The 20066-nt window shown below is 44.2% G+C and overlaps 1 pseudogene across 1 annotated transcript; it reads left to right on the forward strand.

Annotated features, from left to right (window-relative positions):
• The first annotated feature begins 508 nt into the window (after positions 1–508).
• LOC148140096 (zinc-binding protein A33-like) lies at positions 509–18619 on the forward strand (annotated as a pseudogene). Its single transcript, XR_015752912.1, has 6 exons — positions 509–919; positions 1155–1250; positions 1344–1577; positions 2183–2205; positions 3342–3457; positions 18018–18619. The product of XR_015752912.1 is annotated as a zinc-binding protein A33-like (transcript).
• Positions 18620–20066: the final 1447 nt, after the last annotated feature.

Below are 20066 nucleotides of genomic sequence, written 5' to 3' on the forward strand. Positions count from 1 at the left end.
ATGCAGCCCTTGGGAGCTCCAGTGTTGAGTGTTAATGAGGATGAAATATTGTCCGCAATCTTCACTGATTGTGGCCTGTAGGTCAGGAAACTGAGGATCCAGTTGCAGAGAGTGGGGCTGTGTAAGAGATCACGAAGTTTAGTTATCAGTCTGGGTTACATTATTGAAGGCTGAACTGTAGTTTTTGAGTAGGATTCTTATGTAGCTGTTCTTGATGTCAAGATGTTCTAGGGAGGAGTGAAGTGTAAGTGACATGGCATCTGTCATGGATCTATTGGTCTGATAGGCAAATCGGAGTGGGTCAAGAGTAGTGGGGAGACTGGAGTTGATTAATGCAATGACCTGTCTTTCAACTCATTGGCATAACCAAGACCCGTTCCGATTTCTGTAATCAGTCTCTGAGTATTGCAGTGAAAATTCCTCGGGAAAACGTTGGACTGAATGTGTTCATCAGCGCAGGAACATTGAAACTGAAAGCGGTTTGAATCAGGAAATGCTGAGGGTGAAGATGGCTTCCAGACAGCAGGGAGAGAGTTGGACCGAGGAGACAGTTTGTCCCATTTGTCTGGATTTCTTCACCGATCCGGTTACACTGGATTGTGGACACAACTTCTGCCGCTCCTGTATCACCCAGAGTTGGGAAAAGAAGGAGATAAACTCCTGCCCGGAATGTAGAGAGGAATTTCCAGAAAGAAACCTCAGGGTAAATCTGGCCATTGCGAATCTGGCCGAGGAGGCTCGAAAATTAAAGTTGGATCCGAAAGAGAAGGAAAGTAAACCTCACTGTGAGGAACATCAGGAAGATCTGAAGCTGTTTTGTGAAACTGACAAGAAATTGATCTGCCTGATTTGTAGAGATTCGCGGGAACACAAAACTCACAACTTCCTGCCGATCAATGAAGCTGTTGAAATCTACAAGGTAAACATTATATTTTGTAATCGATATTTCTAACGAACCTTTTCAGACCATTCTATGAGACACGTCTGGAGAAGGGGAGACCGGACCCCTCCGTCAGGGACCACAGACAGGAACTCTTTCGCTGACAATACTCTCCAGTAACGTTCGTCTTCTTCTGAAATATTTTTTTAAAAAGGTTTTATCACATTTTCAGGGGCGAACACTTTAAGAATGTAATTTTATTTTCCAATTCTAGGATCAACTGAAATCTTCCTTAGATTCTCTCACAGAGAAGAAATCGGCGGTTCTTCAAACTGAACTGACCCAGAAACGGAAGATTTCCGAAGTGAGGGTGAGCTCTCCCTGTGCTGATTCTCTGGGATCTGGGTTAATTTTGTTCCCTTTATCGCGGGACATTAATGAGGTTTCACATTTCATTTGGTAGGAACAGGCGAGCAGTCTGCAGACCCACATCACATCCGAGTTCACTAAAATGCACCAGATTCTCACTGAGAAAGAACAGCGTTTACTCAGAGATCTCAGGGAAGAAGAGGAGAGGATTGTAGAACCAATGGAGAGAAACCTTCGAGAGATTCAGGAGAGTTTAAATTCTATTGAGGAGGAACTCTTAATTTCACAAAAACAGATGGAGCAAAAAGACGAGCTGATGTTTCTGAAGGTAAGGGAAGACATTGCAGGTTATTTCAGACAGATTTCGGACATGATGACAATTGTAAAAATAACGTGGAATGTCGTGTAAAAAAGTGAATTGACCTTGTGACTGTCCGGACGTTTCTGCCGTTGTCGCTGAAGAAGGGTCAATGCTCCCGCAGCGTTCACTCTGATTTCTCTCTCCAGATCCTTTCAAACCTGCTGAGATTTTCCAGTAAACTTCTGTTTTTTTTTGTTACAACTGCCACATTGTCTTCAGGTCCTCGGGAATACCGACAATCTCCCGGGAATGGATTGTGATGTTTTTTATTTGTTTTGTTATTTTCTCCGTATTCCCATGTTTAATTATTTCCTGGAACTCTTATTGTAATCCACGTATAGTCCCATGAGGAGACTGTGTGGGTGTGCCTGGTACAGTGAGAGTGTGAGAGTCATTGTGTCTGTGAGCGGGACTGATGGTCAGTTCCAGTTTATTGTACACTCGCCTCAATCTTCCTTCCAAAATGTATCATTTTACACTTCTGTGTTGTGTCTGCACATTTCAGCAGCCTGTCTGTCTCCTCCTGAAATCTGTTACTGCCATCCTCACTGTTTGTGATTTAATTCTTTCAGGAGGAAGTTTGTCGGAAGATCAGGTAGGACATGCTCTTTACTGAAACTCTGCACAGTTTGCTCAATAACTCAGTGACGGGTTATTATAGGTTTATTTCCTGGTTATTATCACCACGTTAAAGGGTGATTCATCGGATAACATTTACTCCAGTCATGGTTCACACACAAGTGTTTATATAACAAGAAACTTATTGCAGGGTTGAGACAGTATTGGATTTTATAAAACTCTTCAATATTGCAAACAATGACGAGATGCCTGTAAATAATACAACCTGGTTCCGAGGCTGGAAGTGATCACTGCCCTGATTTTTGTGACTGTTTGTGTGACTGTGACCTTTCCCTGACCCTGAGAGAGAAACACGGCCCATGTTTCCAGGGAATGGCCATCCCTGTCCCTGCATGGCTCCTGACCAAACCAAGACAGTCAGAGTTTAAAGGGGGAATTTCACTTTTTACAACACTAACACACACCGTAGCCTTTATAAAGGGTACACTAAATGCAAAATCAAAAAAAAAAATCTTTAATTAGTGTAATCGGATGTTCTGAGGTATTTTACAGGACCATTGGAAAGTATAGAAAAGTGTCACTGAACTATTAATCCAGATGATTGCTGTGTGTTTTAGCGAATTTTAAAAGAGGCAAGAAGAATAGAGAGATGGAGAAGTTCAGGGAGGGAATTCCAGAGCTGACGGTCTCGGCAGTTGCAGGTTCAACCTCCAACGGGGAGAGACACTAAAATCAGAGATGGTCAAGAGGCTGGAAGTAGAGGAGTAGGACTCTCAGAGGGTTGTGGGACCCATACATTACACAGTTGGACATGAGGCTTTTCGATGTTTCAGTTTTTTTGTCTCTGTTCCACATTCTCTGTTTAGAATACAGCAAGGGGATGGGGGAAATGTATATCATCTCCTGAGGTGTGTGATGTCTCAGTACCTAATCTGTTTTCAGGACATGGGCCTTTCTCTGGATCTAGGGGTTTCCAATCCTTGCCCTTGCATTTTGAATTCTTGTTGGATCAGTTACAAAAATAAGATGAACATTCCACTTTCTAATCCATTGACTTTAATGTGAAAATTGTGGAATGTTTGAATATTTAAATCTTTTCATAAATGCTTGAACAAAGCAGAATTTACATTGTCATCTGTTTAATGTTTACAGGATTAGTGATGAGGAGAAGACACTCTCAGCTGCTGATGGCTCTCTGTCTCTCTGCCAGTTCACTGGCCCTTTACAGTACACAGTCTGGAGAGAAATGATACACACCATTCACCCAGGTAAACATGTGTATTCATTTTCCTGATGATAAATCCAGTTGTGTAGGGGCTCCAAGGCCCCAGTTTACATCTTCACATCACTAGTTGTTAATCCTAGGATACTGTCCATGGAAACATTGCACTTTCTGTGGGTCAATTTGGAGAAGTGTCTGAAGCCATCAGCTCTGTATATCAGAGCAGTGAAGGGTTCTGTCTAACCAAAGGAATAGAGAACGGAAATAGGATTTTGAGAGGAGATTGAAGCTGGAGTGACATTGGAGGAACAGTTTTTTTTATATAATATCAGGAAGGCATGTAGACATTAAAGAGCCAGTGTTAACAGGCACATATCTAATTGGGGTTGTGAGAGAAACATAAACAGAAATTGCTTGATCTAATCAGGTCTGCCAGCATCTGTGGAGAGAAATCTGAGTTAACCTTTCAGGTTGAGTGAGCCTTCCTCAGAAATGATTGTGGCTGGGAAAAGTTTTTTTTTGCGGAAGGTACAGTGGGGGAGGAGGTAAGGAGGAAATGATGGAATGGGATAGACCCCAAAGAGAGAGAACAGTAAGAAAGACAAAGGAGTGAATAATGATTAGCCGGGGAGAGTAAATACCCAGTAATGGAGACTGTTAGAGCCAAATAATAGGCAGAGTGTAATGGCAGTGATAACAAAACCTAGTTTGTGGGGTATGGGTCTGGGTCTAAAATTATTAACCTTGAAATTGAGTCAAGAGAGCTTCAGGGTCCGGAAGTGGAAAATGAGGTGTTGTTCTTCCAGCCTGCACTGAGCTTCAGTGGAGTACTGCAGCAAACCTGAGACAGAGTGTTGCCCAGAGAACAGGATGGTGTGTTTACGTGGCAGGCAACTGGAAGCTCAGGGTGTTTTTAGTCAGGCAGAACACAGATGCTTTGTTTCTCCAATACAGAGGAGACCACCTTGTGAGCAGTGAATGAAGGATACTCGATTGTATAAAGTGCAAGTAATGTGCTGCTTCGCTTGGAGGGTGTGTTGGACCCTTGGATACTGAGGAGGGAGGGGGTAAATGGGCAGGTGTTGTACCTTCGGTAGTTGCTGAGAATGTTGCTGTGGGGCTGTGGGTGGGTGTTGGGAGTGAAGAAAGAGTGTGACAGGTAGTCCCAGAGTGTGAAAGGCCCTGTGAAAGGGAGGGAAGGGAGGGAAATATATGTCTGGTGGTGACATCTTACTACAGCTGGTGGAAATGTGTCTGATGCTCTTCCAGTTGTGGATGCTGGTGGGATGGCAGGTTTGGACAAGGGCTATGCAATTGCTTTTCTAACAGAAAAGAGATGGGGTGAGGTCAGAAGTGTGAGAGGTGGACCATACTCGGTTGAGGGCCCCGTCAACAACAGTGCTGGGGAATCCCCAAATGAGGAAGGATGTGGACATTTCCATGACCTCCTTGTCAAAGTTTGCCTCATCAGAGCACATTGAATGGAGACAGAGGAACTGGGAGAATGGAAGAGAGTCTTTTCAGGAAGCAGGGTGCAAGGATGTGTATTGTAGGTAGCTGGGAGAATTGGGTTTATAGTGGATATTATTGGTCAGTCTGTCCCCAGAAATGGAAACAGGGATGTCGAGGAGGGGAAAGGAGGAATCAGTGATAGACTCAGTGAAGTTGAAGTGGGGTGGGGTGGAAATTGGAAATTGGCTGTGTGAGAATGGGGGGAGAGGATGGGTGAGTGGGGAATGTGGGATTTAAATACTTTAGTGAAGAGAAGGAATTGCAAACACTAAGAGACTACATTGTATAACAGAAGGTATATGATGGTCTTACTGAAGTGGTCAATGATGAAAACTGTAGGAGATAAATATCAACTGAAAAAACTGTGGATGCTGTAAATAAGAGACAAAAACAGAAATCGCTGGAAAAGCTCAGCAGGTCTGGCAACATCCGTGGAGAGAAATCAGAGTTAATGTTTCGCATCGAGTGACCCTGCCTCAGAACTGATGGTAACTCAGAAAATGTCGGTTCATATGCAGATGTTATTATGGGGGTTGGGGTAAGGACTGTATGATAGGTAGGAATAGACACCAAAGACAGGGAAGAGCAGTTGGACAGAGAAAGGAATGGATAACAATCTGACTTGGAACGTGTGTAGCTGTTAATGGGTACAGTTTGTGGCTAACAATGGGTTGTGTGTAATACCAGCCTCTGTATAATGAAGCCTGATCCATCGGGGTTGAGGTACGAACATGGGAGAGCTCAGACCTTAAAATTATCGAACTCAATATTGAGTCTGGGAGGCTGCAGGGTCTGGAAGTGGAAAATGAGGTGTTGTTCTTTCAGCTTGTGCTGAACTTAGCTGGAGCACTGCAGCAAGCCTGAGACAGAGATATTGGCCAGGGAACAGGATGGTGTGTTAAAGGAGCAGACAATTGGAAACTCAATGTCTTTTTTATAAACAGAATGCAAGTGTTCAGCAAGGTGGTCACCCAGTCTATACTTTATTTCCCCAGTGTAGAGGAGATCACATTGTGAGCAGTGAATGCAGTGGATTAGTTTGAGTGAAGTGCAGAGAAGCCGTTGCTTGACCTGGAAGGTCTGTTTGGGCCCTTGAATACTGAGGGGGGGAGGAAGGAAACGGACAGGTGTTCCACTTTCTGCAGTTACAGGGGAAGGTGCCATGAGGCTGTGGGGAGCTGTTGGGAATGAGGGAAGAGTAAACCAGGATGTCCTGGATGGAACAGTCCCTGTGGAAGGCGGACAAAGGAGGGGAGAGGAATATGTGTCTGGTGGTCGCATCTTGCTGGAGGTGGCAGAAATTATAGCTAATGATCTTCTGCATGTGGATGCTAATGGGATTGCAGGAGGGAAGAGATAGAGCATTAGGGCTGAAATGCCAGAGAAGGGTTGGACCCAGTTGAGGGCCCTGACAACAACAGTGCTGAGAAATCTATGGTTCAGGAAGAGGGGTCCCTTTTTGAAGTTGGCAGCATAGGAATGAATGCGAAGGAGATGGAGTAACTGGGAGAATGGAATAGAGTCTTTTCAGGAAGGAGGGTGCGAGGATGTACAGTCCAGGTAACTGTGGGAGTCGGTGGGTGTATAGTGGATATTGGTGGCTTTTCTATCCCCAGAAATGAAACAGGAATGTTGAGAAAATGAAGGGAGGAGTCAAGGATGAATCAGTTGAAGGTGAGGGCAGGTGGAACTTTAAATCAAAATGAATAAACTTTTCCAATTAAATTGAGAGTGGAAGATAGCACCGATGATATCGTCAATATATCACAGAAAGACTCGTGTGTGGGACTGGAATAGGACTGGAACAAGGAATGTTCCATGTACCCCACAACAGACAGGCATAAGTGGGGTCTATGAGGATACACATGGCCACCCCTATACCTGAACAAAATGAGGGGATTTAAAAGAAAAGTTGTTGAGGGTGAGGATGAACTCGGCCAAAGGGAGGAGGGTGGTGAGGGGGTTGGGACGGTTCAGGTCTTTGATCCAGGAAGAAATGGAAAGCCCTGAGACCATCCTGGTGGGGAATGGAAGTGTAGAAGGATTGCATGTCCATCGTAAAGAGGAGGCAGCTGGACTACAAACTGTAAATTTTGGAACTGGCATAAAATGTCAGAGGAATGGTGGATGTAAGTGAGGAGGGACTGGAGCAGGGAGACAAAACTGAGTCATGGGAGGAAATGATGAGTTCTGTGAGGCAGGAGCAGGCAGAAAGAATGGGTCTGACTAGGTAATCCTGTTTGTGTATTTTGGGAAGGAGGTAGAAGCGAGCTGTGTGAGGTTGGGGGACTATCAGCTGGAGGCAGTTGGAGTCGGGGCAGATCCCCAGATGAAATGAGGTTGGTGACCATGGTTGACATAATGGCCTGATGTTACATCATGGGGTCACAGGTGAGAGACCGATAGGAGGAGGCATCTGAGAGGGATCTCAGCTTCTGCAATGCAGTGGTCAGTCTGCCAACTACTACAGCTCAGCCTGATCAGTAGCTTAATAACAAAGTCAGGATTGGATCTGAGAGCATGCTGCTGCCTCCATCTCCCATTCGGAATTGAAAAGGTTTATCGGTCTTGTTTCCAACTTCCACCTTGCTCTCACTTTAACTGGTCTATCTCTGAATCCTCCCTTCCCTTCCTTGACATCTCTGTTTCTATTTCTGGGGATAGACTGCCCACTAATATCCACAATAAATCCACTGACTCCCACAATTACCTGGCCTTTATATCCTTGCACCCTGCTTTCTGTAAAGACTCCATTTCATTCTCCTAGTTACTGCATCTCCATCGCAATCATTCCAATGATGCTAACTTTGACAAGGGAGCCTCCAAAATGTCCACCTTCTTCCTCAACCAACGATTCCCCAGCACTGTTCTTAATAGGGCCCTCAACTGGGACCAACCCATCTCTTACATTTCAGCTCTCACCCCCTCTCTTCCCTCCTACTACAGTGATAGGGTTCCCCTTGTCCTTACCTACCATCCCAACAGTATTTCCATCCAGAAGATCATTTGCTGCCATTTCCACCACTTCCAGCAAGATGCAACCACCAGACACCACACACCTTTCCTCCCTTTGGGACACTCTGGTTATTTCCAACATCCCCTCACAGCCTCATGACACCTTCCCCTGCAACTGCCAATGGTGTAACATCTGTATCTATACTTCCTCCCTCCTCAGTATCCAAGGGTCCAAACACACCTTCCACCTACCTGCACTTCTCACAATCTCGTTTACTGCATTTGCTGCTCACAGTGCAGACTCCTCTCTATCGGGGATATTAAGGGTTGACTGTGTAATCGCTTTCCTGAACCCTTGCATTCCGTTTGCCAAAAAAGACCCTGAAATTCCAGTTGCCTTTTAACACACCACCCTGTAACGTGGTCAACAGCTCTGTCTCAGGCTTCCTGCAGTGCTCCAATGCAGCTCAGCACAAGCTGGAAGAACAGGTTCTCATTTTCAGCCTGGGGATCCTGCAGCCTTCCAGACTCAATATCAAATTAAATAACTTTTGGGTCTGAGCTCTCCCATGTCCTTACCCCATACAACTAGGTCTTGTTATCACAGAGCCTGCTATTACACAAAAACCATCGTTAGCCACTAACAATCACCCTCCTAGCCAAATCATTATCCACTGCTTTGTCTGTCTAACTGCTCTTCTCTCTCTTTGGGCTCAATCCCCATCTATCATTTACTCCTCACCCGTTCTCCCCGCACCCTATCTTCTGTATATAAACTAGCTTCCTAGCTACCAGCAGTTCTGAGGAAGGGTCACTTGATCCGAAACGTTAACTCTGATTTCTCTCCACAGATATTGTCAGACCTGCTAAGCCTGATGAATATCTACAGGTGTAACATAGTCAAATATTAAAAAAGACAGAGATATTTATAAACTTCCATGAGGGGAGGTTGAAAAGCCAGTTTGCAGGTAGTGAGGCTGATAAAATCACAAGATTCTTCCAGTGTGGAAACAGGTCATTCAGCCCATCGAGTCCACACTAACCTTCTTAGCAGCATCCCAACAGGACCCAACCCCTTACCATCTTCTTGTAACTCCACCTTTCCCCTGGCTAATCCACCTTGCGTGCATTTCCTTGCACAAAATGGACAAAAGCTGCACATTTTTTGATTGTGGGAGGAAACCAATGCAGACACCGAAAAATGTACAAACTTCATACAGTTACCTGAGGCTGGAATTGAACCCAACTTCCTGGTGCTGTGAGGCAACAGTGCTCATCACGAAGCCACAGTTCCAATATTTTCAGCAATCTCATTGATTACACAGTGAACCCAATGGCCGCTCTATGAATTTGATCAAGACCCCATTCAATCTGAAGTTTCTTATTCAGTGTAATGTCCTTGGTCAGTTTTCCAAGGGTTTGGATTGTGAGAAGGTACTGGGTGGTCCTGCAGGAGGGAGCAGGTGTTGGAAAACTGCTATCAGTTCCAGGTGAGGGATGGATGTGATTTGGAATGTTGGGAATATGGGACCAAATAAGCAATGAGTAACCACCCGAGCTACAAATCTTCACACGAACCTTGAAAACAAGCTAACATTTTGAGTCTAGATGACTTCATAATTGCTTAACTTTCCTAGTTATTGTTGCTGGCTTATCCCCTTCCTAGAAATCTTTTTCCTCACTGAAATATATTTTTGCTGTGAGTCATGTGCTGTTCTTTTAAGAGTCTGCCATTGATCCTCAAATATCTTTGTTGTAATGCCTTCCCCAGTCCACTCCATCAAGCTTAGCCCTCATTCCTTTGCAATTACCCTTATTTAAACTTAACACAGTCATTTCCCAACCAAGATCCTCCCTTTCAAACTGAATGCTACATTCCTCCATGTTATGGTCAGCGTTGACTCTGACATCATTTATTAAACCTGCTTCATTACACATCACCAGATTCAAAATAGCCAAATACATAGTTGGATTCACAATATTATTGTTCAAGGAAACTATGTGTTCATGGCTTCCTCTGCTAATCTCACTATTTAAATTGACATGTTGATAAAAGTTGCCCAGGATTAATGTTACTTGCATTTTTTAATCACCCGATTAATCTATGCCCTACCATATAGCTACTATTTGGGGTCTTACAGATCATTTCTGCCAATTTTCTTACTTTGTTTCTTACCTCCACCTATCTGGAGTCTATATTCTTCGGATTTCAGATTATTTCTCACTGTTGTATTGATTTCATCCCATATCAACAATACTACCCCATCGAGCTTTCCTTTCTGCTTGTCCTTTTGAAATTTACATTTTTGCGAGGCGAAGTATCCCCTCTTATTTTTTGAAGAAATAATGAAGAGGATTGAAGAGGTAAAAGAGTTGAACATGATCTAAATGGACTTCAGTAAGGCATTCGATAAGGTTCCTTATGGTAAACTGGTTATCAAGGTTAGATCTCATGGAATACTGGAGAATTAGCCATATGGATACAGAACTGGCTCAAAGGTAGAAGAACAGAGAGTGGTGGTGGAGGATTTCTTGTCAGACTGGAGGCCTGTGACCAGTGATGTGCCACAAGGATCAGTGCTGGGTCCACTCATTTTCATCATTTATATAAATGATTTGAATATAATCATAGGAGGGATAGTTAGTAAGTTTGCAGATCATACAGCGGGCTCATGATCAGGTGGGCCAATGGGCTGTGGAGTAGCAGATAGACTTTAGATAAATGTGAGGTGCTGCACGTTGGAAAGGCAAATCTGAGCAGGACTTAATGGTCAGGTCCTGGGCAGTGTTGCTGAAAAAAGAGATGTTGGAGTGCAGGTTCATATTTCCTTGAAAGTGAAGTCGCAGGAAGATAGGATAGTGAAAAAGACTTTTCATATGCCTTCCCTTCTTGGTCAGAGCATTGAGTATAGGAGTTGGGACTCATATTGTAGCTATATAGGACATTGGTTAGGCCACTTTTGGAATGTTATGTGCAATTATGGTCTCCCTCCTATTGGAAGGTTGTTGTGAAACTTGAAAGAGTTCAGAGAAGATTGACAAGGGTGTTGCCACGTTTGTAGGATTTGAGTTATAGGGAGAGGGTGAATAGGCCAGGGCTATTTTCCCTGGAGCGTCAGAAGCTGAGGGGTGACCTTATGGAGGTTTATAAAATCATGAGGGGCATAGATAGGACAATTAGACAAGGTCTTTTCCCTGGGTGAGGAAGTCCAGAGTAGAGGGCATAGGTTTAGGATGAGAGGGAAAACAGTTAAAAGGGACCTAAGGAGAAATATTTTCATGCAAAAGGTGGTGCACGGATGGAATGAGCTGCCAGAGGGAGTGGTGAAGGTTATTACAATGACAACATTTAATAGAAATCTGAATAGGTATATGAGGAGGATGAGTTCAGAGGGATATGGGCCAGGTGCTGGCAAATGGTTAGGTCATGTTGCCTCGTTAGCATGGACGAGTTGGACTGAAGGATCTGTTTCCATGCTGTACATCTCTATGAGTCTATGACTCTCATAAATGACAGAGTCAATCTATGGACAGTGATGTCACAGAAACATCACTGTGATGATGAAAAGTAATCAGTTTCGATGATATCAGTTGTGGTGGAAAAGTTCAGTAACATTGAAGAACTAAAATATTGCATTTTTCCTAATAGTGATGTGGGAGATTATAAAGAGGTCCTTATTGGTAGTAATATCTGGATTACTCCCAGTACTATGAGCTTGTGAGAGTAGGAGTAGGGGGATAGAGTAGATTAATTTGAGGGCGAAGGAGCTGAAGTAAGGAGCAAGGATTCACATTTTTGAATCACTGGGACCTTTGCTGGAATAGAAGTGTCCTGTACAAGATGGATGAGCTGAACCTGAATTGGAACGGGATCAATATCCTGGCAGGGAGATTTGTTTGTGTGACTTGGGAGGCTTTAAACTAGCATTGGGGGTGGGATGTATTGATGAGACTCAAAGAGATAATGAGAAAAGAAACAAGGTGTAGTAACCAAAGGGAACAAGTTAAATGCTCAAAGTAGGCAGGAACACAGCAGAGAATGAGGTAAGACTGAGCGATTAAATACATTTGCGTTTATTTTCATGCAAGAGGCCTGACAGATAAGACAGATTAACTTAGCGCATGGTTGGGAATATAGGATTGGAATATCATAACTATTGGCGATGAAACATGGCTTAGGGAGGGTAGGATATTATAGTAAAGATAGAAAGGGAGACAAGAAAGGAGGAGAGTGGCATCTTGAATTAAAGATAACATTATGGCTGTACTTAGGGATGATACTCCTGGAGACCATCCAGGGAAGTTATTTGGGTGTAATCAAGAAAGACCTCATTGGGATTGTAGTATAAACTCTCAAACAGACAGTGGAAAATTGAGAAGCAACATGCGGGAGATCTCAGATACCTGTAAGATTAATAAGGTGTAACAGTAGGGAATGTTAACTTTCCAAACATAAACTGGGAATGACATTGTGTTAACAACTTAGATGGAGAGGAGTCTAAGTGTATCCAAGAAAATGTTCTTGTTCAATATGCATTTGCACCTGTTTTCCCTGGAGTGTCGAAGGCCGAGGAGTGACCTTATCAAGGTTTATAAAATCATGAGGAGCATGGATAGGGCAAATAGACAAGGTAGGAGTGGGGGAGTCCAGAACCAGAAGGCAGAGGTCTATGGTGAAAGGGAAAAGATTTAAAAGGATCGAAAGGTCAAATGTTTCATGCAAAGGGTGATGCGTGCATGCAGTTAACTGCAGAGGAAATGGTGGGGGCTGGTACAATTCCAACTTTTAAAAGGCATCTGGATGGGTACACAAGTAGGAAGGTTGAGAGGGATTTGGTCCAAGTGCTGGCAAATAGGACTAGATTAATTTGGATATCTGTGTCAGCATGGACTAGTTGGTCTGAAGGATCTGTTTCCATGCTGCATACCTCAATGACTCTATGACTCAAACAGCATCTTATTTTCCCCTCCACTGAGGCCACATGGGTAGAACTTGATAAAAATTGGGAATTACATTGTTAGGAATATACTACAGACCAATGCCAGCCTGAGATTAAGCACTGAGAAGTGAAAGAAAGGGTTGTAATATCAGGGGAATTCAGCTTCCCCAGGATGAACTGGGACAGGCAGATTGTGAAGGGCTTAGACAGGATAGAATTCTTAAAATGTCTCCCCGTGATCTTTTTAAGGCAGTGTGTAGAAAATCCAACAGGAGACAGGGCAGTGCTGGAACAGCAGAGATTCACCAAGATGTTGCCTGGGCTGGAGTGTTTCAGCCTTGATTGGGTGGGGACATTTTCATTGAAGCAGAGAAGGCTGAGGTGTAGAAAGTTATGGGGATACAGATTGAGTGGACAGAAGGTTACTTTTCCCCTTAATGAAATGGACAATAACAGGGGCATAGATTGAAGAGAAGGAGCATGGGTTTTCAAAGGGAATTAAGGATAATATTTCTCCCCCAGATGGTGGTTGGCATCAGGAACTCACTGCCTGAAAGGAGATGGAAATCTTTGCAGCATTTCAGAAGTTATTTAGATGGAGTGATAGAGTCACACAGGATGGAAACAGACTCTTCCATCCATTGAGTCCACACAGAACAGGTATCCCGAACAGACCTCATCCAATTTGCCAGCCTGTGGCCCATATTCCTCTAAGTCCTTCCTATTCATGTCCCCATCCAGATGCATTTTAAGTGTTGTAATTAGACCAACCACCACTTCCTCTGACAGACCACTCCATACACGCACCACACTCTGGATGAAAAAGTTACCCCTCAGGTTCTTTTTAAATCTTGCCCATCTCACCTTAAATCTATGCCCTCCAGTTCTGGAGTCATCTAACCTTGGAAAATACATTAGTTATTCACCCTATCCATGCCCTCATGGTTTTATAAACATTTAAAATGTCACCCCTCAGCCTGCCATGCTCCAGGGAAAGAAAGCCCCAGGCTACTCAGCCACTCCCTATTACTCAAACCCTCCAATCCCAGCCACACCCTTGCAAATCCCCTCCACACATTGTCAAGCCTCATAATGTGCTTACCCCATGGTCGGGTGACGAGAACCACACTCCAATATGCCGCATAGCCACAACATGATGCTCCAACTCCAACACTCAACACTCCAACCAATGAAGGCAAGTGTGCCATACTCTCTCTTCACCACCCTGTCCACCTGCAACTCCACCCCAAGGAACCATGTACCAGCACCACAGGCCTTCCATTCAGTTATACTCCCCAGAGTCACACCATCAACTATATTAGTCCTGACCCGGTTTGCCTGACCAAAATGCAACACCTTACATTTATCAAAATTAAACTCCATCTGTCAGTCCTCGGTCCACTGGCCCATCTGTTCAAGAATCCGTAGCAGTCTAATATAATCTTCTTTACTGTCCATTGGATGATATTTACATGTCACCTCCCAACTAATGAACCATGTTAGACATGCAAGGGGCAGGGAGAACACAGCAAGCCAGGCAGCATCAGGAGGTGGAAAAGTTGACCTTTTGCACGTAACACTTCTTCAGGACTAGGGGTAGGTGAGGGCGGAGCTGCAGATAAAGACGTGGCAGGAGTAGGGTGCTGAAGTGGGGCTAGGTGAAGATGGGTGGAATGAATTCAGTTGGTGGTTTGGAGGAGTGGAAGGGAGGGGGAGGGGTTGGGAAGGGAGTGGTGGATGGGAAAGGAGGTTATTTGAAATTGAAGAACTCATTGTTGAGTCCTTCTGGTCGTGTACCACCCAAGTGGAGGATGTATTGTTCCTCCAGTTTGGAGTTTGATTCATTGTGGCAATGGATGAGGCCAAAGATGGTCATGTCGGAAAAGAAGTGGGAAGGGGAATTAAATGGGCAGTGAATGGGAGCTCTGGTCGGCCCCTATTGACCTGGCTGCGATGCTCAGTGAACTGTTCCCTCGATTTATGTTTGATCTCTCCGATGCAGAGAAGACCACATCGGGAGCACCTGATGCAGTAAACTAGGTTGGAAGAGAGGCAGGTGAACCTCTGTCTCACCGGAAGGGCTGTTTGGGGCCCTGGATGGAGCTGAGTGGTGTGGTGTACCGACAGGTTTTGCATCTTTTCCTGTTTCAGGGAAAGGTATGTGGGGGTTTGTAGGAGGTTGGTGGGGAGAGTGACACAAACCAAGGACTGGCGAAGAACAATACTTGCGGAAGGCAGAGAGCGGTGAAGTGTGGTAGATGTTCTTGGTGACAGGGTCCAGTTGGAGTTAGCAGAAGTGTTTGAGGATGATGCATTGGATGCAGAGTCTGGTGGCGTGTAGGTGAGGATAAGGGGGACTCTGTCTTTATTGCGTTGAGTGGGGGATGTTTAGAGCAGTTGAATGGGGAATGGAGGTGGTGCGGTGGAGGGCTGTCTGGATAACAGCGGGTGGAATTGCACATTGTTCAAAATAGGTGGACACCTGGGATGCTCGCGAGTGGAATACCTCCTCGTCCAAGCAGATGTGGCAGAGGCAGAGGAATTGGGAGAACGGGATGGAGTTCTAGCAGAATACTGGGTGGGAGGAAGTGTGGTCCAGGTAGTTGTGAGAGTCTGTGGGTTTATAGTAACCATCCATCTAGAGACTGTTGCCAGAGATGGAAACAGAAAGGTTAAGGTGAGAGAGGTGTCCGAGATGAACCAACTTAGGAACCATGTCTCCAATCTTCACACCCAAATGTTTATATACAGAACCAAAAGCAGTGGGACACAGCTCAAATCCTTGTGTCACACAGCTGATCTCCAGTCTGAAAAGCAACCACGGATGGATAATATTAAAAGACACTTTGTACATGATCTGGGTCTTTTAAAAGCTCTTCATCTATTTGCTACCATTCACTATATCCTTTCTGTCGAATCCTACAGGTTTTTTCTATGATTAGGTAATCCCTCAGGTTCCTTTGACTACTTGCTGTTAAACTTCATTCACCTCCATTTCAGGAATGCATCCCTGTTACTAATTTGCAGCATAAAATATCCTGCTCATTTCCATCTGGTTCCTGAGGCAATCACCTGAAATCTGAATTCTTTGATTGTCTACCCACAGCAATTAAGTGTCCTTTTGTCGATCCTTTTTGTTCCACGAATACCCATGAGAATATGAATTCCTAAATCAAATCCTTTTTCCCATCCTCTCACTGTACTGTGACTTCTCGTGTGCAATTTTGTGCACTTTGACAGAGATCATTAAGCTAAAAACTCTATTTATTATTTAGCAAAGTTTAACATCACACAGCATCAGATTATAATCCTTCGTCGGGAGCTGGTGCTCTGAAAGCTTGTGCTTCCAAATAAATCTGTTGGACTATAACCTGATGTTGTGTGATTTTAACTTTGTCCACCCTAGCCCAAAACCGGGACCTCCACATCACAGTATTTAACAGTCATCTCAACAAGTTCCGACATTGTAACATATGGGAATTTCTACCGTGATCAAGGTTTTCTCAGTCTTTCGTACGTTTGCACTCTTAACTGTCAATTACTGATTCCAAGTATATCATATTTTATTGTCGAAAGCATCTCAAACATGGCTTGCCACAGTATAAGATCACTACATGTAAATCATCAGAACTCTTTGTTTTTAAACAGACATTAGATTTGGAGAATTGTTCTCTTCATATTGGTTTTTCTCATTCTTCTTACAAAAAATACATTACTTCAAAACTCTCTGTGCCAAATGCCATCCCTTTTCTGGCGCATAGAACCAGTTTGACTCGTCAATTTGTTCATTTCATGTTAATCCATCAGATGGTGGAAGAACTGGAAAGCCCACTCCCCTGCCACATCACCTCCCGCCTCACCCTGCGCTGGTTTATCCCAGTTTTGCTCCAGCCTAACCTTGCTCCTGTCCAGACACCCTGTGTCAGCAGCAACCCAGCATGTACCTCGCTGGTCTTTGTGTCGCAGTCAGAACTGTCATCCATAACAATGCATGTGTTTTGGTTTACTTTGGTATTGATGAAGGGGAGGGTAATGCCTTGCACATCTGGACAATAGTATCAAAGTCGGTATTGTAAAAGAAATGGGAGCACTAGTGACACACCATTGGTCTGCCATTCTCACATTCCGATCACTTAATCTGAACAATCTACAAATGATCTATCAGAAGTGTCCTTGCATTCTAGGCCAGCAGTTTTTGTCCATGCCTCATTGCCCTTCAGAAAGTGCTGGTGAGCAGCATTCTTGAAATTGTACAATCCAGCAGTCTGTGCCTGTATTTGCACATCTCTTCTTTTCTCAGGCTGTTCACTCCCTATTGTTCTTTTCTCATTCCTCATTGTCCCTTCCTTTCTCTTTATTATTTGATATATGTTTCCAACCCTCTCAGTGTCTTCACAGTGATGTTTTGTGATGTGACAATCAAGCCTTCAGAGAAAGACTGAAAGTTAGTCAGGGTGGAAACGTAAACAGACAACAAACCAGTTCTTATTTGCTCAGGTTGTCTCCTGACTCTCACTTATCCCCATTCTCCCGTCCATCTCGAGACACAGTTCCCACGTTTCATGTCCTTCCAAAGGTTCCTTCAGATACTCTGCCTCTCACACCTTGCACCTTTACTCTTTCTGTAGCACGGTGGCTCAGTGATTAATACTGCTGCTTCACAGCATCAGGGACTCTGGTTTGATTCGTCTCGGGTGACTGTGTTAAGTTTACACATTCTTCTGTGTCTGCGTGTGTTTCTGCAGGGTGCTCCGGTTTCCTCCCACAGTCCAAAGATGTGCCAGTTACTTGGATTGGCCATGCTAAATTTCCCATAGTGTTCAAGGATATGTAGGCTCTGTGGGTTAGCCATGGGATGCTCTTTGAAGGGTTGGTGTGGACTAGTTGGGCTGAATAGCCTGTTTCCACACTGTAGGGATGATGTGCATATGGACCCACTCACCATGTATTCTCTGCCCCAGTAATTCAAAACATCATTCTCCAGTGGCTGTGATCTTAGTGATAATATGATCTTCCAATACATTCTGTTCCTGCTGTTTCCAATGATTCTCCAATTATCTTCTGACAGCTAATTTAAAGTCTCAGCTGCTATAAACAATGCCATTAATATTGATTGAATTGGGCACTCAGCATGGGATGATTATTATTAAATCACAGCAAACAACAGTGTTATGATGTGTTACTTTACCTTGTTTCCAGCTCCAGCCTCTCTGTCTCTGGATCCAAACACAGCGCATCCCCGCCTCATCCTGTCTGAGGACCGGACCAGTGTGAGACTTGGAGACACAGAGCAGCCACTTCCTGACTCCCCGAAGAGATTTGATTCCTGGCCCTTTGTTCTGGGATCAGAGGGATTCACATCAGGGAGACATTACTGGGAGGTAGAGGTGGGGAAGCAGCATGAATGGGGTTTAGGAGTGGCCCAAGAATCTGTGGAGAGGAAAGGGACAATTGTCCCAAAGGTGGAGACTGGATTCTGGATTGTGGGGAAAGAAGCCAGAAGAAGCGATGATGCCACATTTACCACTTCACAGACCCCAACCTCCAGATGTGCAGAATCCTGGAAGATTGGGGTTTTCCTGGACTATGAGGGTGGACAGGTGTCATTTTACAGTGCGGACAACATGTCCCATCTCCACACTTTCACCCACACTTTCACTGAGATGGTCTTTCCCTTCTTTTGTCCAGGGCTGACATATGGCAGGAAAAACTCTGCCATGCTGAAAATCTGCAGGATTAAGGGGCACTGACACATCCATCCCATAATTTCATCCCATCCCCCTCCCTCCTGCCAGCTGTAAACTGAGGGGGGTTGGTCTCAGTCACAGGTGGAGAAAGAAGCCAGGTTAACATTCTGGGAATAAACCCTATGTCGGAACTGGGAAATGAAAGATCGGCAAGGAGCTGCGTAGGGCTGGAGGAAAAAAGGACGGGAAGAGAAAAAGCAAATAGAAGCTCAGTTGTAGAGAGGGACTTACTGGGTAGAATGAGGTGTGAGCTGCAGGAACCATGGACATTCTTGCCTGTAATGTGATCCATTGTGAAAACCCTTCTGCAAAACAACCTTACATGTTTCGTCAGATAATGTCTTATTCTACTGAATTCGAGAGACAGAGCCAGATTGAATCGTGCCTGATATTCCAGAAAGATTGGCCCATTCATTGACATCTCACAAGGCCTTTGATGACTGCAAAGGGAGATGGATACAATTTAATCAAGGAATTAAGAAGGCCGAAAGGAGGTCAGGAAGTGTCCTCGGCAGGAAGGATTCAGGAAAATATCAAATAATTTTACTCGTATATTCAGAGAAAGAGGGTAGACAGGAAAAGGGCTGATTTATTCAAGGACAAAGGAAGCAATTTATGCACGGACCCAGAGTAAGTGGGTGATATCCTTAATAAGTACTTTGTATTAATATTCATCAAAGAGAGGCACATGAATGATGGTAAGATTAGGGAGGTGTATGTTGATATTCCAGGGCATATTGATACTAAGAAGGAGGAGGTTTTGGGTGTCTTGAGGCAGATAAATCTCGAGGGCCTGGTGGGATCTATTAGGAAATCTTTGTGCCTATTTAGTCACTGTCAAGACCCCAGAAGGCTGGAGAATAGCCAATGTTGTTCCTTTGTTTACAAAGGACAACAGGGATAATTCAGGAAATTTTAGGCTGGGGAACCTTAGTTCAGTGGTAGGGAAATTATTGGAGAATATTTTTAGGGACAGGATTTATTCGCATTTACAAAAGAATTGACTTAGAATCATACAGTCATAAAGCTGTACAGCCCTTTGTCCAACTCATACATGCCGACCAGATATCCTAAATTAATCTATTCCATTTGCCAGCACTTGGACCATATCTCTCTAATCCATTCCTATTCATATACCCATGCAGATGCCTTTTAGGTGTTGTAATTCTACCAGCCTCCAGCACTTCCTCCGGTAGCTCATTCCATTCAACACACTCAGCATGAAAATGTTGCCCCTTGGGTCCCTTTTAAACCTTACCCCTCTCATCCTAAACCTATGCCCTTTAGTTCTGGACTCCCCTACAGCAGGGAAAAGGCCTTATCTATTTACCCTATCCATGCCTCTCATGATTTTATAAACCTCTAGAAGGTCACCCCTCAGCCTCCAATACTCCAGTGAAAACAGCCCCAATTTATTCAGCCTCTTCCTGTAACTCAAACCCTCCAACCTTGGCAACATCCTTGTAAATCTTTTCTGAATGCTTTCAGGTTTCACAGCATC

This window comes from Chiloscyllium plagiosum, unplaced genomic scaffold (assembly GCF_037043375.1).
Source record: "Chiloscyllium plagiosum isolate Xiang-an unplaced genomic scaffold, Cpla_swu_hap1 HiC_scaffold_35, whole genome shotgun sequence".
NCBI lineage: Eukaryota > Metazoa > Chordata > Chondrichthyes > Orectolobiformes > Hemiscylliidae > Chiloscyllium > Chiloscyllium plagiosum.